The following is a 22,225-nucleotide window of genomic DNA, read 5'->3' as shown; positions in this document are numbered from 1 at the left end:
GGAATACCCCAAGAAGCAGATGAAATGGCTATTCTCTGACTCCTGGGCTGCATACTATCGCCAAAGTATTGTTTGTGGGTGATTTATCTTTACTGCCCTGAAATTATAATGCACCCCATTAGTCACACCGTGGCAAATCCTGCAGCTCCCACAAGGTCCCCCTCCTCAGCAAGTCACATATACAGGCCTGTGTGAAGTTTGCCAATGAACATCTAAATAATTCAGAAAAGGATTGGTAGAAGTGTTGTGGTCAGATGAGACCAAAATTGAGCTCTTTGGCATTAACTCGACTTGCCGTGTTTGGAGGAAGAAAAGTGCTGACTATGACCCTAAGAACACCATCCTTACTGTCAAGCACAGAGGTGAAAACATTATGCTTTTGGGCTGTTTCTCTGCTAAAGGTACAGGTCAACTTTGCTGCATTGAGGGGTCAATGGACAGGGTCATGCATTGTTATACCTTGGATGAGAACCTTCTTCCCTCAGCCAGAACACTGAAGATGGGTCGTGCATGAATCTTCCAGCATGACAATGGCCCAAAACATACCATCATGGCAAGAAAGTAGTGGCTCAAAAAGAAGCACATTAAGGTCATGGAATGGCCTAGCCAGTCTCCAGACCTTAATCCTATAGAGAATTTATGGAGGGAGCTGAAACTTTGAGTTGCCAAGCAACAAGCAAGAAACCTTAAGTATTTAGAGAAGATCTGTAAAGAAGAGTGGACCAAAATCCCTCCTAAGATGTTTGCAAACCTGGTAACCAACTACAAGAAACATCTTACCTCTGTGCTTGCCAACAAGGGTTTCTCCACCAAGTACTAAATCATGTTTTGCTTGGGGATCAAATACTTATTTTACTCACTGAACTGCAACTCAATTTATAACATTTGTATCATGTGTTTTTTCTGGATTTTTAGTTGATAATCTGTCTCTAGCATTTAAAATACACCTATGTACTTGCAACACTTTTACTGTGTGGCACTATTTTTACTACAAATTTTATAAATACTGCCATGTCTGTAATAAAGAAAGTGGAGGTAAATATGACCTTTTCTATGCTGAAGAAAAGAGCGGATTGTGTTGCAAGTTTCATAATTGTGTTGCATCTTTGAGACAATTCTGCAACAAACTTTGCTCTTGATCTGAGATTTGATACATTTCTAGTACTCTCCCAACTTCTTGAAATAGCTTCTCTGCCTGTAACGGCTGATGCACAACAAGCTTAAAAAAAGGCAGCTTTTACAGACATGGAGCATTTCTTTTTTAGAGCTGGTGTAAAAGCACCTTTATGTATGTGTACAGTGGGGCAAAAAAGTATTTAGTCAGCCACCAATTGTGCAAGTTCTCCCACTTAAAAAGATGAGAGAGGCCTGTAATTGGCATCATAGGTAGACCTCAACTATGAGAGACAAAATGAGATAAAAAATCCAGACAATCACATTGGCTGATTTGGAAAGAATTTATTTGCAAATTATGGTGGAAAATAAGTATTTGGTCACCTACAAACAAGCAAGATTTCTGGCTCTCACAGACCTGTACCTTCTTCTTTAAGAGGCTCCTCTGTCCTGCACTCATTACCTGTATCAATGGCACCTGTTTGAACTTGTTATCAGTATAGAAGACACCTGTCCACAACCTCAAACAGTCACACTCCAAACTCCACTATGGTGAAAACCAAAGAGCTGTCGAAGGACACCAGAAACAAAATTGTAGACCTGCACCAGGCTGGGAAGACTGAATCTGCAATAGGCAAGCAGCTTGGTGTGAACAAATCAACTATGGGAGCAATAATCAGAAAATGGAAGACATACAAGACCACTGATAATCTCCCTCGATCTGGGGCTCCATGCAAGATCTCACCCTGTGGGGTCAAAATGATCACAAGAACAGTGAGCAAAAATCCCAGGACCACACGGGGGGACCTAGTGAATGACCTGCAGAGGGCTGGGACCAACCTAACAAAGGCTACCATCAGTAACACACTACGCTGCCAGGGACTCAGATCCTGCAGTGCCAGACGTGTCCCCCCGCTTAAGCCAGTACATGTCCGGGCCCGTCTGAAGCTTGCTAGAGAGCATTTGGATGATCCAGAAGAGGATTGGGAGAATGTCATATGGTCAGATGAAACCAAAATAGAACTGTTTGGTAGAAACACAACTCGTCGTGTTTGGAGGAGAGAGAATGCTGAGTTGCATCCAAAGAACACCATACCTACTGTGAAGCATGGAGGTGGCAACATCATGCTTTAGGGCTGTTTCTCTGCAAAGGGACCAGGACGACTGATCCATGTACAGGACAGAATGAATGGGGCCATGTATCGTGAGATTTTAAGTGCAAACCTCCTTCCATCAGCAAGGGCATTGACGATGAAACGTGGCTGGGTCTTCCAACATGACAATGATCCCAAACATACCGCCCGGGCAAGAAAGGAGTGGCTTCGTAAGAAGCATTTCAAGGTCCTGGAGTGGCCTAGCCAGTCTCCAGATCTCAACCCCATAGAAAACCTTTGGAGGGAGTTGAAAGTCCGTGTTGACAGCGACTGCCCCAAAACATCACTGCTCTAGAGGAGATCTGCATGGAGGAATGGGCCAACATACCAGCAACAGTGTGTGCCAACCTTGTGAAGACTTACAGGAAACGTTTGACCTCTGTCATTGCCAACAAAGGATATATAACAAAGTATTGAGATGAACTTTTGATATTGACCAAATACTTATTTTCCACCATAATTTGCAAATAAATTCTTTCCAAATCAGCCAATGTGATTGTCTGGATTTTTTTTCTCATTTTGTCTCTCATAGTTGAGGTCTACCTATGATGCCAATTACAGGCCTCTATCATCTTTTTAAGTGGGAGAACTTGCACAATTGGTGGCTGACTAAATACTTTTTTGCCCCACTGTATGTGTCCATGCACACAAAGGCATTTACAGGCGTATTTGAAGAGTTTACAAGCTGTAAAAAGGAGAGGAGCTGATGACTTTTTAATGCATTCCAGTGGACAGAACAAATTAATATTCTGGCCAACAGAATGCATTAACCCTCAAACACTAGACGCACCTAAACTCGTGTGCAACACAGGGGTTTTAGCATGTTTTTAGGCATTTTCCTGCCAGGAGTTCCCGCATTCAGAGGAGCTTAAACAGACGCCTCTTGTGCATGAGGCCTAAATTATCACAGAAAATATATTTGCATCAGTTCGGTCAGAGTTACAGAGAATCACATACACCTTGATGACATGTACATGAATCTGTTACAAATGTGGTCAATTAGCACACTACCGCAAGAGATTTCTAATGACAAATCTATGACACCGTTTAGGAATTCCAGGACCATTCTCTTATCTTACTGGAAACAAGGACACAAGCTCATCTATTTAATTACTGATGTGTAGAATTTACGAAGGTTCTACGGCTAACTGGGCTTTTGTCATTGCTTTACCTGAATTTAATTAGTTACAGATCCTGTGTTATTTATGTTCTGAGCAATTACAAAGATGATTTGCCGACCCTATTAAGACATGTTCCCAGCACTGCTGACAAAGACAGTAATAACAGCTGCACAAGCTTGTTATTTAAAGCAGAATTAAACCTTTGCAAATAAATAAATTGGCTCCCAGGAGCCACAATGTGAAAAATCCCACCTATGCATAACCTACGCCTCCCCCTAATTACAGGGGTGGGATTTTGCAATTGGGGCTGGGTTACACCTCTTATATATTGGTTGCGGGGTCTGGGCTTGACGAGAATTGTTACATCTACTTGTTTTCTACTCCTTTGTGAGCATATTGGTATACATATTTTTCATCAATAAAGAGTCTCACAATAATGCACTAGGCTGGTGTGCCTTCTTCCTATACTTGATTTTTAGAACTGGTTTCCCTAAACTGAAGAGAGCAGCAAGGCTGCCATTGTGTGTTCAATGGAGGATGTCAGAGATGGAGTTTTACAGTTGATCCTACTGTGAAGATTGTTTGTTTGTACACTTAACTGTGCATGTGCAGCTCAGTGTACACAAATGCTGACAGGCAAGGAAAAGGATTTATGACGGAAGAGACCAATAGGGTTTCTTCGGTCACAAATTCTACCTATCATTATTTTTAAGTTTAATTTTGCTTTAAAAGTGTATAGATTGTAAGCTCTAACTAGTAGGGCCATCTTATTCCTACTGTATTAAATTGTATGGTATTGTCTGCCCTTATACTGTAAAACGCTGCGTAAACTGTTGACGCGATATATGTGGTGGTATCAAAAAGTTTACAGACTAGTTTTGTAACAAGCCAACAGATGGCAGCACAAGGCTGCACGCACAACCACAGGGAGCACCGGCCTTCATAAGTCAGTGTTCCAAAAGACATCAACCTGTGTACATCAGGAGCTGTGCAACTGGTGCTATTCTGTTTCAATATTTTTATTAAGAAAGTTTTGTTTTTACGAATATAACAAGCTCAAAATAAGCCCTCACAGGGGCAGAGCAGAGCAATAAACACATAAACAGAGACATCCTGCTGACTTGTATTAGTCAAATAATGAAATGTCCAGTGACATCAAGAATGGATGGCAAAAAGTCAAACCAAATAGCAGCAGTAAGCCAAAATATCGGAAAAAAAAGAAAAAACGTTAGAAGAAAAGAAAAAGAAAAAACAAAAGTGAATCAGAAAGAAAACCTGAAAGAAGGGAAACTAGAAGGATCACGGATCCGAGGCTAGCATAGGCAGCGACTATAGGAGGCCATAACTAGTAGGAGGCAGGGATGGCAAGGAATAACGTATCCCAGGTTCCCAAACCTTAAGGAATCTCGGATGAGAATCATGAAGAATGCTAGACATCTGTTAGGGATCCGGGTATGACCAGAAATGTGTGGACTGACACAGGGAAACAGGCTCCAGGTATAGTATAAACAATACAATTTATTAAAGACTAAACAATACATAAACGCAGTGCAAGACTAAACATAAACACAGTGCAACCAAACCTCCAACAGATAACAATAAGAACAATACTAAACGTAGTCAGACAGGCCGGGTCGGTAGCAAATGGGCAGGCAAGGTACAAGGAGCATACGGAAGCGTAGTCAGGAATAGCCGAGGTCAGGACAGGCAGAGTTCACGCAGAGTCAGGATTAAAGCAGAATCAGGATCAGGCAGGAAGCAGACAGGATGCAGGTACAGGGGCTTATGGGAAACATACACCAAGGCCCTGATCACAGGCCTGGCCATTCCTTAAATACACCTGCTGTAATCAGCCACAGGTGATGGCACATTGTAGGAGTGAGCCTCTGGTTGCTGAGAGCACCCGCTGGCTAGCCCTGGTACTGCAGCCCCCAAGGCAGGTGAGTCCCACCACCACTGGCAAGTCCATTCCTGACAACATCTGTTCATTCAACAACATAGCATTCATCCGGGTCTTCACCCTCTGGAAGACAACCGAAGGGGTTCTCCAAGCTTGAGCTATAGCGCGTTTGACCGAAATAAAAAGGTAGGATGCCAATTTCTGCTGAGACCTAGACAGACCCAAAATTGGGCAATGCAGGAGGGCCACCTTTGCATCTGTCAGGGATCCCCTCGTTCCGTGCCTCGATGGTCCCGGCGCAGGCGCACTGCTCCTCCCAGTACACGGGCACTAGTTCCGGGCCGGCCGCGGCGTTCGAGTTCGCGCATGCGCAGTAGAAGCCGCGGCCGCCCGCTGGGCACCAATGGCAGCGCAGGGCGGGATATTTAAATGTCCCTGAGCTGTCATTTCGTTGCCTTCTGGTCTTACCTGCTTCCTGCGTTCCTGTACCTGTGCCTAGTAAGTTATTGACCCGGATTGCTATTGACCTTGCTGATTTCTCCTGCCCAGACCCTTGCTTGCCTGACCTCTCTCCCTGGATGCCCCTCATTAGATCTGACCTCCTGTTGCTGACCTGGCGTGTGACCCGACGATTCTCTGCCTGCTCCCTTGTACCTTACCGTCCTCTACATTACCGACTCGGCCTGTCTGACTACGCACTTGCTCAGCCATCCATCCATCCATCCCATCGGGGTCACCCGACCTCCTCACATTTGGCTCTCCCTGGTTGGAACCCCTGGCGGACACCCCTACCACTGACAGGTGTGCTCAGTAGAGGCGACCTGGTCTCGGGGTACTGCAAGTCCATCCCCACCATCAGGGGCCCTGGTGAACAAGTACCCTGGGGCTTAGATTCCGCGCTCTGGGCACGCCTGACCAGTGGAGTGCTAGTGGTGCCGCTCGGCGGTCCCTCACAGTACCAGAAGGCCATGACTGAGCCTCGAGGAGGACTCTCCCCGTTGGACGAGGTTTGCAGGCACCTGGCTACCCTGAAGCAAGCTGTAAACACATTACAGGACAGATGTCTGCAGATCGAGAATCGGTTTCAGGCCTGCACCATATCTGTTCCTGTTTCACAGGCCCCGGCTCCTGCACCACCAATCGCAGCAGCCCACGAGCCGGCTCCTGGGCCTCCCACATCACTCCCTATGGCGGAACCCCGAGTACCCTTACCCGAGCGCTTCCATGGGGATCGCACACGCTTTCGGTCATTTCGTGACTCTTGTCTGCTCTTTTTTGAACTACAGCCACGGACCTTTTTGACAGAGTCAGTGAAAGTGGGGTTTGTTGTCTCCCTGTTGCAGGGTGAACCCCAAGACTGGGCCCACCGACTAAGGGGAAACAATGACCCTCACCTGGTTTCGGTCGACAGCTTCTTTAACGCCATGGCCATCTTATATGATGACCCACAACGGGCGGCCTCGGCCGAGGCCACATTATACGCACTCCGACAAGGTCGGCGGGCGGCTGAGGAATACGCCTCTGACTTTAGGCGCTGGATGGGTGACACTCGTTGGAACGAGTTCGCCCTTTTACACCAGTTTCGTATGGGCCTATCTGAGGCTCTGAAAGACGAGCTCGCCCGGGTAGAGGTGCCCGAGATATTAGAGGACTTGATTGCACTCACTATTAAAATTGACCGTAGACTACGGGAGCGCAGATTGGAGAGGTCTGGTCAGGGTCGCGGAAATCCCTGGGGGTCATTTCAGGGATCCGGTCAACATACTAGGCCAAGCATCCAGAACCTGCCGCCTGAAGATGCTCCCGAACCCATGCAGCTAGGCCTGGCTCGGCCTAAACTATCGCCTGAGGAACGCCAGCGCAGACGCTCCCAGAATCTGTGCCTGTACTGCGGCGAAGCTGGTCACATGGTGCGTTCCTGCCCGCAGAAACTGAGTAAGTTCACTTCATCTTCTTTATCTGTTGGCGATATGGCTCCGTCCCAGTACTTAGTTGTTCCCCTCTCCTTTCAGCTTTCCGAAAGGACCGTGGAGGTGACGGCCATAGTTGATTCGGGGGCATGCAGCTGTTTTGTGGATATCAATTTTGCTCACCAGCAGGGTATTCCCCTCCGCCCAAAGGAGAAGGGGTTTCATATCTTTTTGGCTGATGGTTCCCGGATAAAGTCAGGAGTAGTCAACCAGGAGACCCCTTCCATTATGACTTCCATTGCCGGTCAGCACCGGGAACTCCTCCGCCTGGATGCTATTGCATCACCCCTTTTCCCAGTCATTCTGGGGCTCCCTTGGTTGCGGGCCCATAACCCCCAAATTGACTGGGAAACTGGGGTTGTCTCGTTCCCTTCCCCATATTGTCGGGAACTGTGTCGAACTTCGGGCCCGGAGGTCCCCCAGTTTCTTCTGTGCTCTGAAGGGGATGACAGCCTGAAACAAGTGATTCCTGCAGCCTATCACAAGTTTCTTGATGTGTTCAGTGAACGGGGAGCAGATGCTCTACCCCCCCACCGCCCATATGACTGCCCGATTGATCTGTTGCCCGGTTCTGAAATCCCGTTCGGGCGAATTTTTCCCCTTTCTGAGCTAGAAATAGGGGCCCTGAAGGACTATATTGAGGATAGCCTCCGAAAGGGATTCATCCGTCCCTCCACTTCCCCAGCAGGTGCAGGGATCTTCTTTGTAGAAAAGAAGGACAAGACTTTGAGGCCATGCATTGACTATCGGGAGCTGAATAGGGTCACCATTAAAAATCGTTACCCATTACCGCTGGTACCTGAATTATTCCAGAGCTTAAAAGCTGCAGTAGTATTTACCAAGTTGGACTTAAGGGGAGCCTACAATTTGGTTCGCATAAGGGAGGGGGATGAGTGGAAGACGGCCTTCCGCACCCGTTTCGGCCATTTTGAATACCTGGTCATGCCTTTCGGGTTATGCAATGCGCCAGCCACCTTCCAGCACTTTGTAAACGACATCTTTAGGGACTTCCTGGACATCTTTGTCATCGTCTACTTAGACGACATTTTGATTTTCTCATCCTCCCTGGGGGAGCACAGGGTACATGTAACGAAGGTGTTGGGGCGGTTGCGGCAGCACGGGTTGTACGCTAAAGCAGAGAAATGCTGCTTTGAACAGGCTAGCGTTACATTCCTGGGTCTGATTATCTCCGCCACGGGGGTCGCAATGGACCCTCAGAAGGTCTCAGCGATCCTAGATTGGCCTGAACCCACGGACAGGAAAAGTGTCCAACGTTTTATTGGGTTCGCAAATTTCTACCGGAAGTTTATCAAGAACTTCTCGGGTCTGGTCTCCCCCATCACTCAATTAACTAAACTTGGGACGCGATTCAGATGGACGCCCGAGGCACAGGAAGCTTTTGAAGCACTAAAAAGGTTATTTACCTCAGCACCCATTCTGGGTCATCCCGACGCCTCCCTGCCCTACATCTTAGAAGTAGATGCATCTGAAAACGCGGTTGGCTCCATCCTTTCCCAGCGGAAGGGCGCCAAGGAATTACTTCACCCAGTAGCATTCTTTTCACGGAAACTTACCCCGGCGGAGAGGAACTACGACATTGGGGATCGCGAGCTACTGGCTATCAAAGCCGCTTTAGAGGAATGGAGGTACCTGCTGGAAGGTGCCTCCCATCCCATCCTGATTTTCACGGACCACAAGAACCTGGAATATCTGAGGACGGCCAAACGCCTACGCCCACGACAAGCAAGATGGGCATTGTTTTTCTCGAGGTTCCAGTTCCACATCACATACAGGCCCGGCTCGAAAAACACAAAGCCTGACGCATTGTCGCGCATGTATGAGGACACCAAGGAGATCCCAGTGCCCGACACTATTCTTCCTGCAGGAAATTTCTTGGCCCTTCAGACAAACCTTCGCTCCGAGATCCTGAGGGCGTCCACAGCGATGTCTACCTCCGATGGGGCCCCCCTCCAGAACAAGGAGGGACTCCTATGGAGGGAGGACCGGATTGTGGTGCCAGAGGATGCCCGAACCTTAGTCTTGGGACATTGCCATGACCACCCACTGGCAGGACATTTTGGACCGGTCAAGACCCTGGAACTCCTCCGACGTTCCTTCTGGTGGCCGGACATGGCCAAGGATTGTAAGAACTACGTGAGCTCCTGTGCCATCTGCCAGCGGAACAAGCCTTCAAGGAATAAGGCATGGGGCCTGCTACGTCCATTGCCCATCCCTGAACGGCCCTGGCAGAAAATCTCCATGGACTTCATAGTCGAGCTCCCACCTTCACTGGACCACACAGCAATTCTCGTGGTCGTGGACCGCTTATCCAAGATGGCCCATTTCATCCCTTTACGGAAGACTCCATCTGCAGCCGAGACGGCGCAAGTCTTTATTCGAGAGATCGTTAGACTGCATGGGGTTCCCGAAGACATCGTCTCGGACCGAGGGGTGCAGTTTACCTCGCGGTTTTGGAGGGCGTTGTGCAAAGCCCTGGATATCAAGCTGTCTCTTTCCTCGGCATTTCACCCTCAGACCAATGGCCAGACCGAAAGGACTAATCAGACCCTGGAGCAATACCTGCGATGCTACACATCATTCTCTCAGGACGACTGGGTGCCACTCCTCCCTTTGGCAGAATTCGCGTACAACAACGCTTGCCATTCAGCAACTGGGCAGTCCCCGTTCTTCGCCAACTATGGGTTTCATCCTGTCTTCCTCCCGGACTTGGTCCCGGAATGCCCGATTCCAGCGACACAGGATGCACTGACCTTCTTCACCTCCAACAATAAGAAACTACAGGAAGCCATCCGTCAAGCCCAAGAAGACTACAAGAGGGCTTTTAATAGAAAGCGAAGAGGGGACCTGGTGTTGCAGCCCGGAGAGAAGGTTTGGCTGGCTACGTCAAACTTGAGGATGCTCTGCCCGTCAAAAAAGTTGGGACCTAAATTCATAGGCCCCTTTTGCATCAAACGGATGGTCAATGAGGTGGCCTATGAACTTGTTCTCCCTGACACACTCAAGATCCACCCTGTCTTCCACGTGTCCCTGTTGAAACCGGTAGTCCCTGATGCCTTCCCGGAACGGGAATCCAGGCCCCCGGAGGCCGTAACGGTTGAAGAGGAAGAAGAATTCGAGGTGGAGGCAATCTTGAAGTGCCGTTGAAGGGGGGGCCAGACCCAATTTCTCATCAAGTGGAAGGGCTACGGCCCTGAGGACAATTCGTGGGAACCAGCCCATAATGTCCATGCACCTAGGCTTGTCCGGAGGTTTCTTTGTGATCACCCGTGGTGGAGAGATCGGGTGGGCATCCGGAGGTTGCCCGTAGGGGGGGGGGCAATGTCAGGGATCCCCTCGTTCCGTGCCTCGATGGTCCCGGCGCAGGCGCACTGCTCCTCCCAGTACACGGGCACTAGTTCCGGGCCGGCCGCGGCGTTCGAGTTCGCGCATGCGCAGTAGAAGCCGCGGCCGCCCGCTGGGCACCAATGGCAGCGCAGGGCGGGATATTTAAATGTCCCTGAGCTGTCATTTCGTTGCCTTCTGGTCTTACCTGCTTCCTGCGTTCCTGTACCTGTGCCTAGTAAGTTATTGACCCGGATTGCTATTGACCTTGCTGATTTCTCCTGCCCAGACCCTTGCTTGCCTGACCTCTCTCCCTGGATGCCCCTCATTAGATCTGACCTCCTGTTGCTGACCTGGCGTGTGACCCAACGATTCTCTGCCTGCTCCCTTGTACCTTACCGTCCTCTACATTACCGACTCGGCCTGTCTGACTACGCACTTGCTTAGCCATCCATCCATCCATCCCATCGGGGTCACCCGACCTCCTCACATTTGGCTCTCCCTGGTTGGAACCCCTGGCGGACACCCCTACCACTGACAGGTGTGCTCAGTAGAGGCGACCTGGTCTCGGGGTACTGCAAGTCCATCCCCACCATCAGGGGCCCTGGTGAACAAGTACCCTGGGGCTTAGATTCCGCGCTCTGGGCACGCCTGACCAGTGGAGTGCTAGTGGTGCCGCTCGGCGGTCCCTCACAGCATCCCTATGGACTGTAATATGAAATAGCATTTGTAGCAAACCAAAAACCCTAGACCAGAAGCCTATCAATCGTGGGCACGACCACGAAATGTGCAGGTCGTCCCCGCGTAGACCACAGTTCCGGAAACACCTATCTCCGCCAGTCGGATTAAAGTGAGCAGTCCAAGCTGGGACCCAGTACCGCAACTGGTACTATTCTAACCACATGCATTACCACATCTGCTATTTCATCATGGACAGCAAGGTAGAACAAAGAGCAAATGTGAAATTCTGCATGTAACTGGACACATCTGCCACAGAAATGTTTGACATGATTCGGCAAGTTTACGGTGATGCTGTAATGAGACATTTGAGGTGTATTTTAGCAGAGCAGAAGAACATCACTGGAAGATGACAAGAGATCAAGAAGACCTTCCACGAGTTCAACCCCTGAAAATATCGAAACCAACTTGTGCATGATGATCATGAGAGAACAATCCACGACATTGCTGCCATTTTCGGTGTGCTATAAGGAACCAGGCAATCCTCACGTGTGATTTGAACATGCATCTGGTTGCTGCCATGTTCGGCCCAAGGCTGCAATGATCTAACTTCTGCACTCACCCAACTCGCCAGATTTGGCTCCTGTGGACTTCACCGTCTTCCTGAAGATGAAGATCCAGCTCAAAGGTCGCCGTTTTGACAACATTGTGGAGATCCAGTGCAAATATCAGAAGGTGCTTGACACACTTCAAAAAGACTTCCAGGACACATTCCAGAAGTGGCAGGAATGCTGGAAGCACTGTATTGCTGTGCAAGGGGACTATTTTGAGGGTGATAGTGTGTAAACGTAGATACAGACAGGTCCATAAATATTGGGACATTGACACAATTCTAACATTTTTGGCTCTATACACCACCACAATGGATTTAAAATGAAACAAACAAGATGTGCTTTAACTGCAGACTGTCAGCTTTAATTTGAGGGTATTTACATCCAAATCAGGTGAACTGTGTAGGAATTACAACAGTTTGCATATGTGCCTCCCACTTGTTAAGGGACCAAAAGTAATGGGACAATTGGCTTCTCAGCTGTTCCAAGGCCAGGTGTGTGTTATTCCCTCATTATCCCAATTACAATGAGCAGATAAAAGGTCCAGAGTTCATTTCAAGTGTGTTATTTGCATTTGGAATGTGTTTCTGTCAACTCTCAATCTGAGATCCAAAGAGCTGTCACTATCAGTGAAGCAAGCCATTATTAGGCTGAAAAAACAAAACAAACCCATCAGAGAGATAGCAAAAACATTAGGCAAGGCCAAAACAACTGTTTAGAACATTCTTAAAAAGAAGGAACGCACCGGTGAGCTCAGCAACACCAAAAGACCCGGAAGACCGCGGAAAACAACTGTGGTGGATGACCAAAGAATTCTTTTCCTGGTGAAGAAAACACCCTTCACAACAGATGGCCAGATCAAGAACACTCTCCAGGAGGTAGGTGTATGTGTGTCAAAGTCAACAATCAAGAGAAGACCTCACCAGAGTGAATACAGAGGGTTCACCACAAGATGTAAACCATTGGTGAGCCTCAAAAACAGGAAGGCCAGATTAGAGTTTGCCAAATGACATCTAAAAAACCTTCACAGTTCTGGAACAACATCCTATGGACAGATGAGACCAAGATCAACTTGTACCAGAGTGATGGAAGAGAAGAGTATGGAGAAGGAAAGGAACTGCTCATGATCCTAAGCATACCACCTCATCATTGAAGCATGGTGGTGGTAGTGTCATGGCGTGGGCATGTATGGCTGCCAATGGAACTGCTTCTCTTGTATTTATTGATGATGTGACTGCTGATAAAAGCAGCAGGATGAATTCTGAAGTGTTTCGGGCAATATTATCTGCTCATATTCAGCCAAATGCTTCACAACTCATTGGACGCCGCTTCACAGTGCAGATGGACAATGACCCAAAGCAGACTGCAAAAGAAACCAAAGAGTTTTTTAAGGGAAAGAAGTGGAATGTTATGCAATGGCCAAGTCCATCACCTGACCTGAATCCGATTGAGCATGCATTTCACTTGCTGAAGACAAAACTGAAGGGAAAATGCCCCAAGAACAAGAAGGAACTGAAGACAGTTGCAGTAGAGGCCTGGCAGAGCATCACCAGGGATGAAACCCAGCGTCTGGTGATGTCTATGCGTTCCAGACTTCAGGCTGCAATTGACTGCAAAGGATTTGCAACCAAGTATTAAAAAGTGAAAGTTTGATTTATGATTATTATTCTGTCCCATTACTTTTGGTCCCTTAACAAGTGGGAGGCACATATGCAAACTGTTGTAATTCCTACACCGTTCACCTGATTTGGATGTAAATACCTCAAATTAAAGCTGACAGTCTGCAGTTAAAGCAAATCTTGTTCATTTCATTTCAAATCCATTGTGGTGGTGTATAGAGCCAAAAAAGTTAGAATTGTGTCGATGTCCCAATATTTATGGACCTGACTGTAAATAAAGTGCTTTCTTGTAAACAGATCTAGTCTCAAAACTTTTTGATACCACCTTGAAATCCTGTATAATGATAATAATTATATACAGTCAGGTCCATAAATATTGGGACATTGACACAATTCTAACATTTTTGGCTCTATACACCACCACAATGGATTTGAAATGAAACTAACAAGATGTGCTTTAACTGCAGACTGTCAGCTTTTTTGAGGGTATTTACATCCAAATCAGGTGAACAGTGTAGGAATTACAACAGTTTGCATATGTGCCTCCCACTTGTTAAGGGACCAAAAGTAATGGGACAATTGGCTTCTCAGCTGTTCCATGGCCAGGTGTGTGTTATTCCCTTATTATCCCAATTACAATGAGCAGAAAAAAGGTCCAGAGTTCATTTCAAGTGTGCTATTTGCATTTGGAATCTGTTGCTGTCAACTCTAAAGATGAGATCCAAAGAGCTGTCACTATCAGTGAAGCAAGCCATCATTAGGCTGAAAAAACAAAACAAACCCATAAGAGAGATAGCAAAAACATTAGGCGTGGCCAAAACAACTGTTTGGAACATTCTTAATAAGAAGGAATGCACCGGTGAGCTCAGCAACACCAAAAGACCTGGAAGACCACGGAAAACAACTGTGGTGGATGACCGAAGAATTCTTTCCCTGGTGAAGAAAACACCCTTCACAACAGTTGGCCAGATCAAGAACACTCTCCAGGAGGTAGGTGTATGTGTGTCAAAGTCAACAATCAAGAGAAGACTTCACCAGAGTGAATACAGAGGGTTCACCACAAGATGGAAACCATTGGTGAGCCTAAAAAACAGGAAGGCCAGATTAGAGTTTGCCAAACAACATCTCAAAAAGCCTTCACAGTTCTGGAACAACATCCTATGGACAGATGAGACCAAGATCAACTTGTACCAGAGTGATGGGAAGAGAAGAGTATGGAGAAGGAAAGGAACTGCTCATGATCCTAAGCATACCACCTCATCAGTGAAGCATGGTGGTGGTAGTGTCATGGCGTGGGCATGTATGGCTGCCAGTGGAACTGGTTCTCTTGTATTTATTGATGATGTGACTGCTGACAAAAGCAGCAGGATGAAATCTGAAGTGTTTCTGGCAATATTATCTGCTCATATTCAGCCAAATGCTTCAGAACTCATTGGGCGCCGCTTCACAGTGCAGATGGACAATGACCCAAAGCATACTGCAAAAGCAACCAAAGAGTTTTTTAAGGGAAAGAAGTGGAATGTTATGCAATGGCCAAGTCAATCACCTGACCTGAATCCGATTGAGCTGAATCCGATTGAGCATGCATTTCACTTGCTGAAGACAAAACTGAAGGGAAAATGCCCCAAGAACAAGCAGGAACCGAAGACAGTTGCAGTAGAGTCCTGGCAGAGCATCACCAGGGATGAAACCCAGCGTCTGGTGATGTCTATGCGTTCCAGACTTCAGGCTGTAATTGACTGCAAAGGATTTGCAACCAAGTATTAAAAAGTGAAAGTTTGATTTATGATTATTATTCTGTCCCATTACTTTTGGTCCCTTAACAAGTGGGAGGCACATATGCAAACTGTTGTAATTCCTACACTGTTCACCTGATTTGGATGTAAATACCCTCAAAAAAGCTGACAGTCTGCAGTTAAAGCACAGCTTGTTTGTTTCATTTCAAATCCATTGTGGTGGTGTATAGAGCCAAAAATGTTAGAATTGTGTCGATGTCCCAATATTTATGGACCTGACTGAATACAATTGTGTTCTGTTTTACTTGTTCATCCTGTGGCAGCATTGAAATGGCCCTCTATAACCATGTTCTAAGCCCATGAACTTCACAAGTACATACCATTGCTGTTATGAACAATAGAAAACAGTGCAGAGATGTACAATACCAGCTCTCTTTCCCAAGTATCCATTGTAGCAGGAAGCAGTGTAATTCATTTCACATTCCCCTGGGGGGGGCAGCACTTGAGACATCTTTAATGAGAGGCACACAAAAGATACTAAATTCTGAACAAAATGGTAGAACGTAAATTAGGGTTTGATGGCATAATAGGATTGCAGCGCCCAAAAATTGCTACCTCCAAATCACTTTCTTGATTTAATACACCTATACAGCTTTAGCTTTGAGTTATTTTACAATGTTTGCCCATATGGCCATTTTACGATAAAGCATAGTTATAATTTTTCCTTTATCATGACTTAGCAATTTATCTTCTCCAGGTCCTTTGTTCTTATCTTTCCAACCATTTCCCTTTAGATTTTTCAAGGACAAGTAAAAGAACTAATTCTTCATACCCATATTATTTTATGCAGAGACAAGACTTGCTTGAATATGTTTTAACAAAATTGTATTTGGTTTTATGGTGCATTTTATTTTTTAATACTGCACTAAACTAATCATGATTTATATCTCAGATCAGCCGTGGATGCTCTGATCTTAAAAGGAAACAACTTCAGGTAATTGTGAAAAATCTAGTCTTGTCCATAACTATTAAACATATCCAAATTTTATTAATTCTGTGCAATCTGTAATTATCTGCTGTAGCATAGGTGGGGTTCCTACTATATAGGGGATAAGTATAGTTTATGGTTACCGGATTTTCAAAACAAAATCAAGCCCCCATTTTTATTGCACCCTCAAAACAATTGGTCTAAGACTTTTGGCACAAAAGGCAGAGATGTTCAAAGTACAGAGACAAAATAAACATTTCAAATAAGAGACGCCAAGATATACATAAAAGCATCATTTATTTGTTTCAGATCATATGAATGTACAGTCAGGTCCATAAATATTGGGACATCGACACAATTCTAACATTTTTGTCTCTATACACCACCACAATGGATTTGAAATGAAACGAACAAGATGTGCTTTAACTGCAGACTGTCAGCTTTAATTTGAGGGTATTTACATCCAAATCAGGTGAACGGTGTAGGAATTACAACAGTTTGCATATGTGCCTCCCACTTATTAAGGAACCAAAAGTAATGGGACAGAATAATAATCATAAATCAAACTTTCACTTTTTAATACTTGGTTGCAAATCCTTTGCAGTCAATTACAGCCTGAAGTCTGGAACGCATAGACATCACCAGACTCTGGGTTTCATCCCTGGTGATGCTCTGCCAGGCCTCTACTGCAACTGTCTTCAGTTCCTGCTTGTTCTTGGGGCATTTTCCCTTCAGTTTTGTCTTCAGCAAGTGAAATGCATGCTCAATCGGATTCAGGTCAGGTGATTGACTTGGCCATTGCATAACATTCCACTTCTTTCCCTTAAAAAACTCTTTGGTTACTTTTGCAGTATGCTTTGGGCCATTGTCCATCTGCACTGTGAAGCGGCGTCCAATGAGTTCTGAAGCATTTGGCTGAATATGAGCAGATAATATTGCCCGAAACACTTCAGAATTCATTGTGCTGCTTTTGTCAGCAGTCACATCATCAATAAATACAAGAGAAGCAGTTCCATTGGCAGCCATACATGCCCACGCCATGACACTACCACCACCATGCTTCACTGATGAGGTGGTATGCTTAGGATCATGAGCAATTCCTTTCCTTCTCCATACTCTTCTCTTCCCATCGCTCTGGTACAAGTTGATCTTGGTCTCATCTGTCCATAGGATGTTGTTCCAGAACTTTGTAGGCTTTTTTAGATGTCGTTTGGCAAACTCTAATCTGGCCTTCCTGTTTTTGAGGCTCACCAATGGTTTACATCTTGTGGTGAACCTTCTGTATTCACTCTGGTGAAGTCTTCTCTTGATTATTGACTTTGACACACATACACCTACCTCCTGGAGAGTGTTCTTGATCTGGCCAACTGTTGTGAAGGGTGTTTTCTTCACCAGGGAAAGAATTCTTCGGTCATCCACCACAGTTGTTTTCCGTGGTCTTCCGGGTCTTTTGGTGTTGCTGAGCTCACCGGTGCGTTCCTTCTTTTTAAGAATGTTCCAAACAGTTGTTTTGGCCACGCCTAATGTTTTTGCTATCTCTCTGATGGGTTTGTTTTGTTTTTTCAGCCTAATGATGGCTTGCTTCACTGTTAGTGATAGCTCTTTGGATCTCATCTTGTGAGTTGACAGCAACAGATTACAAATGCAAATAGCACACTTGAAATGAACTCTGGACCTTTTATCTGCTCATTGTAATTGGGATAATGAGGAAATAACACACACCTGGCCATGGAACGGCTGAGAAGCCAATTGTCCCATTACTTTTGGTCCCTTAATAAGTGGGAGGCACATATGCAAACTGTTGTAATTCCTACACCGTTCACCTGATTTGGATGTAAATACCCTCAAATTAAAGCTGACAGTCTGCAGTTAAAGCACATCTTGTTCGTTTCATTTCAAATCCATTGTGGTGGTGTATAGAGCCAAAAATGTTAGAATTGTGTCGATGTCCCAATATTTATGGACCTGACTGTATATGGAGAACAGGACAATTCAAATAAATTGCTTGCTGAGCCTTGTTTAGAGCAAACTGAATTTACAATAAACAAAAGTACATTACAGTCACAGCGTGGTGGTGGGGCCCTCATCAGAAGGCTAAATTAAAATGGTGCCCGTTTCCCTGGCATTTTATTAAACTAAATTTGATAAAAATCATACAAATCCGATTTAAATTAAAAAAAATCAGATTTTTAATTTTTTTTTTTTAAATCGATTTTTGCCCACCCTGGCAGAAAGAAAACCGCTGCTTGCACATTCAGGAGAGACGTGTTTTGGCAGAAAAATATGCCTATTACACCTTAACAAGTCTAAAGGCTAGGAGCATATAGCACTTTAGCGTTCATTTATTTTAATGACCAATTAATATTCTGGCTATAGGAACGAATAATTGCCCTAATGCTTGAGGCACCTAAACGTTTGCAAAAATGCAGCTTTAGGTGCATTTTTAAAGTTGCTTTTCTCCCGCCACGAAAAAAGGTGGGCATACAGAAGAGCTGGGTAAACGACCAGTGTGCACGAGATATTATTCTGGCCATTGGAATGAATGAATACTCAAGCAATGAACATGTCTACTGTTTAGGCATATATAGATGGATTTACAGGCATTTAGCCATCTTCAGAGTTTTTTCTATCCAAAAGCTTCTCTCCTGAATGCGCTGGTGGTGCTTTTTTTCAGCCTTAAAATGCTCCTCTTCTAAAACACTTGTAAATGCATATTTATGCATGGCCACATAGGCTAACATACATATGCATTTATAGGCTGAAAAAAAAAAAAGGCAAACACCTGTAAAAGCGTTGTTTTTTTATGTGTGTTTTTTATGTGTGTGCATGAGGCCTTTGTGTAATAATATAAAGGACTATAAGGTCATTTATTATGCAGTATATTACAATATTATATATCATAATCAGACAGTGCATGGGAGAGGAATGGTTGCCATAGATAAATTGGTCATTAGCACACATTATGTAGTGACAGGTATGCATTGGTTTCCAGGTAGATTTAAGTGCATTTTCACTTTATTCCTTTGTAACAACTTAACTCTGAAAAATCTCAGGAAATCTACCTCTATTGGGCCAGTTCTAAGTGGATGCTCACAGCTTGATCAGCATGGGAATTTCAAAACACTGTGCACCTGGCAATCATGTACAGTTGTGTTCACAATAATAGCAGTCAGACATCACTGACCTGATTAATCACTGTTTTTGGTAGAAATTATATTTCTACATGGCAAATAATTTACTAGCAGGTGTAGTAGAGTAATAGAAATCCAACAGACTCAACAGTCATGACATGCATGCTGCTGATTCTGTGTAATTCAATCACTAATTGAAAGGGGCATGTTCAAAATAATAGCAGTGTGGAGTTCTATTAGTGAGTTCATTCATTCTTTGAAAAACAGGTGGCAATTATTGCCCTTATTTAAGGAAGGAAGGCAGCAAATGTTGTACATGCTGGTTACAGTGCATTTCTCTCTGAAATTCTGAGGAAAATGGGTCATTCCAGACATTGTTCAGAAGAACAGCGTACCTTGATTAAAAAGTTGATGGGAGAGGGGAAAAATATAAAGAAGTGCAGAAAAGGATAGGCTGCTCAGCTAAAATGATCGCAAATGCTTTAAAATGGCAACCAAAACCGGAAAGACGTGGAAGAAAGCGAAAAACTACCATTCGAATGGATAGAAGAATAGCCAAAATGGCAAGGACTCAGCCAACAATCAGCTCCAGGAAGATCAAAGAAGGTCTAAAGTTACCTGTGAGTACTGTTACAATTAGAAGACGCCTATGTGAAGCCAAGCTATCTGCAAGAAGCCCCCGCAAAGTCCCACTGTTGGAAAAAAGACGTGCTGAAGAGGTTACAATTTGCCAAAGAGCACATTGACTGGCCTAAAGAGAAATGGCGCAACATTTTGTGGACTGATGAAAGTAAGATTGTTCTTTTTGGGTCTAGTGGCCGGAGACAGTTTGTCAGACGAGCCCCAAACACTGAATTCAAGCCACAGTACACTGTGAAGACAGTGAAGCATGGTTGCACAAGTATCATTATATGGGGATGTTTCTCATACTATGGTGTTGGGCCTATTTATCACATACCAGGGATCATGGATCAGTTTGAATACATCAGAATACTTGAAGAGGTCATGCTGCCTTATGCTGAAGAGGAAATGCCCTTGAAATGGGTGTTTCAACAAGACAATGACCCCAAACACACCAGTAAACGTGCAACATCTTGGTTCCAGACCAACAAGATTGACGTTATGGAGTGGCCAGCCCAATCCCCGGATCTTAATCCAATAGAAAACTTGTGGGGTGACATAAAAAATGCAGTTTCTGAGGCAAAACCAAGAAATAGAGAAGAACTGTGGAATGTAGTCCAATCATCCTGGGCTGGAATACCTGTTCACAGGTGCCAGAAGTTGGTTGACTCCATGCAACAAAGATGTACAGCAGTTCTCAGAAACAAAATCTTCAAACATTTTTCAGTTTATATAGTGAATGTTTGAGTTTGTAAAGAATACAAACACTGCTATTTTTATGAACAGTCTAATATTCACTTTTCTTCCATTTTTTTTAGAGGAACAACACAAATTTGAAATATTTTTCTTCAAGTTTTGATTTGGAATAGAATGTGTAGTGTTCCCAATGCATTTGTGTGTATGGAAATAAAAGCTATTAGAAGGATTTTGAGCTTTATTCACTTTTTCAACACACTGCTATTATTTTGAACACAACTGTATATAAGCTCTAACGTTGGCCATACATACAGGGATTTGATGATTCAACCTCAATTTTGAAGTTAAATTGAAAAAGAGGTCCAAATCAAAAAATAATAAAAATCCACTATTTTATTGCTAGTCTTTTGAATTGTTCCTCTATCTAAATTAAAAAAAATTACTAGTCCATGTAGACCAGTGTTGTCTTCCTTTCAGCCCAAAGATCTCCTTCCTTCCTCTGATCCAGCATTGTCATGTTGGACATACAATATATACCACTCATGCATATGCAACCACAGGTCTGTTCCAAGTCTACGGGACCTGGCAGAGCTTTTCTGGTCTATCCGCATAGGCACGAATTGCAGACCCCCCCCCCGCACATGTGCAGACACAGCACACTTCTCTTCTGGGTCCCATACATTAGACGACCTGCTGCTTTGTGTGCATGTTTGTGGGGGGGTTGCAGGATTTCACAAATGTGTGGATGAGCCTTGGGGCTCTGCCAAGTCCTATAGACCCCTGACATGTCTGCACATTCACAAGATGTTTACTTTACATGTCATCCTTGCAAGGATGCAGGAAGAAAGAATAATATTCAAAAAGAGATTTTGTTTTTGTTTAAAAAACATTTTTTCCAATTGCATTAAAAGCAGGAGAAGGGAAATAATTTTCACAGGTGAAGATCTGCTATACAGAATCCTGTTTGAATTTGGTGGAAAATATGATTGCCTACCATGAGACCTTAGTGATCCAAAGCTGGTTGAGTAGCTGATATCACTGAAAATTGGTAATATATTGCTAGCATAATGCTGGACACACACATAATGACTTTTAATTTCCCCCACTCTCAACTTCAAAAACCAAATAGATTAAACCTACCACTAGCAGTTTTTTTAAACACTGAGAAATTATCTAAAACCGTGGTTCATTCCATTACCTATGTGATTAAAAGTTGTTGAATTGCCTGACAATTGGCATATGTATGGCCAGCATTACATTAGCATAGACACCCTCAATTGTTCTTAAGAAAGGGGGAGGCAGCTGACCTTTCTTGGCTGATTGCTATTGTTCTCTCTGGATGAGAAGTTACTGAGGCTGTCTGCTCTGTGCACAGATATGCAAGCTTGGCTGATTACAGTTCATTTCTATGCGCATCTTTAAAAAACTGTTTGGTGGTCAGACTACACTCTCTTCCATCTGTTGCCAGCTTTAGACAGACTGCAGATGTGATATAACAAGTACAAGTATTCCCCTTTGTATTGCTGCTTTCACTGCAAACTTGTG

Source organism: Staurois parvus, unplaced genomic scaffold (genome assembly GCF_062004578.1).
Source record: "Staurois parvus isolate SC_StPar_1 unplaced genomic scaffold, SC_StPar_1.0 ptg000123l, whole genome shotgun sequence".
In the NCBI taxonomy this organism is placed as follows: Eukaryota; Metazoa; Chordata; class Amphibia; order Anura; family Ranidae; genus Staurois; species Staurois parvus.
Note: the sequence above shows the minus strand (reverse complement) of the source record.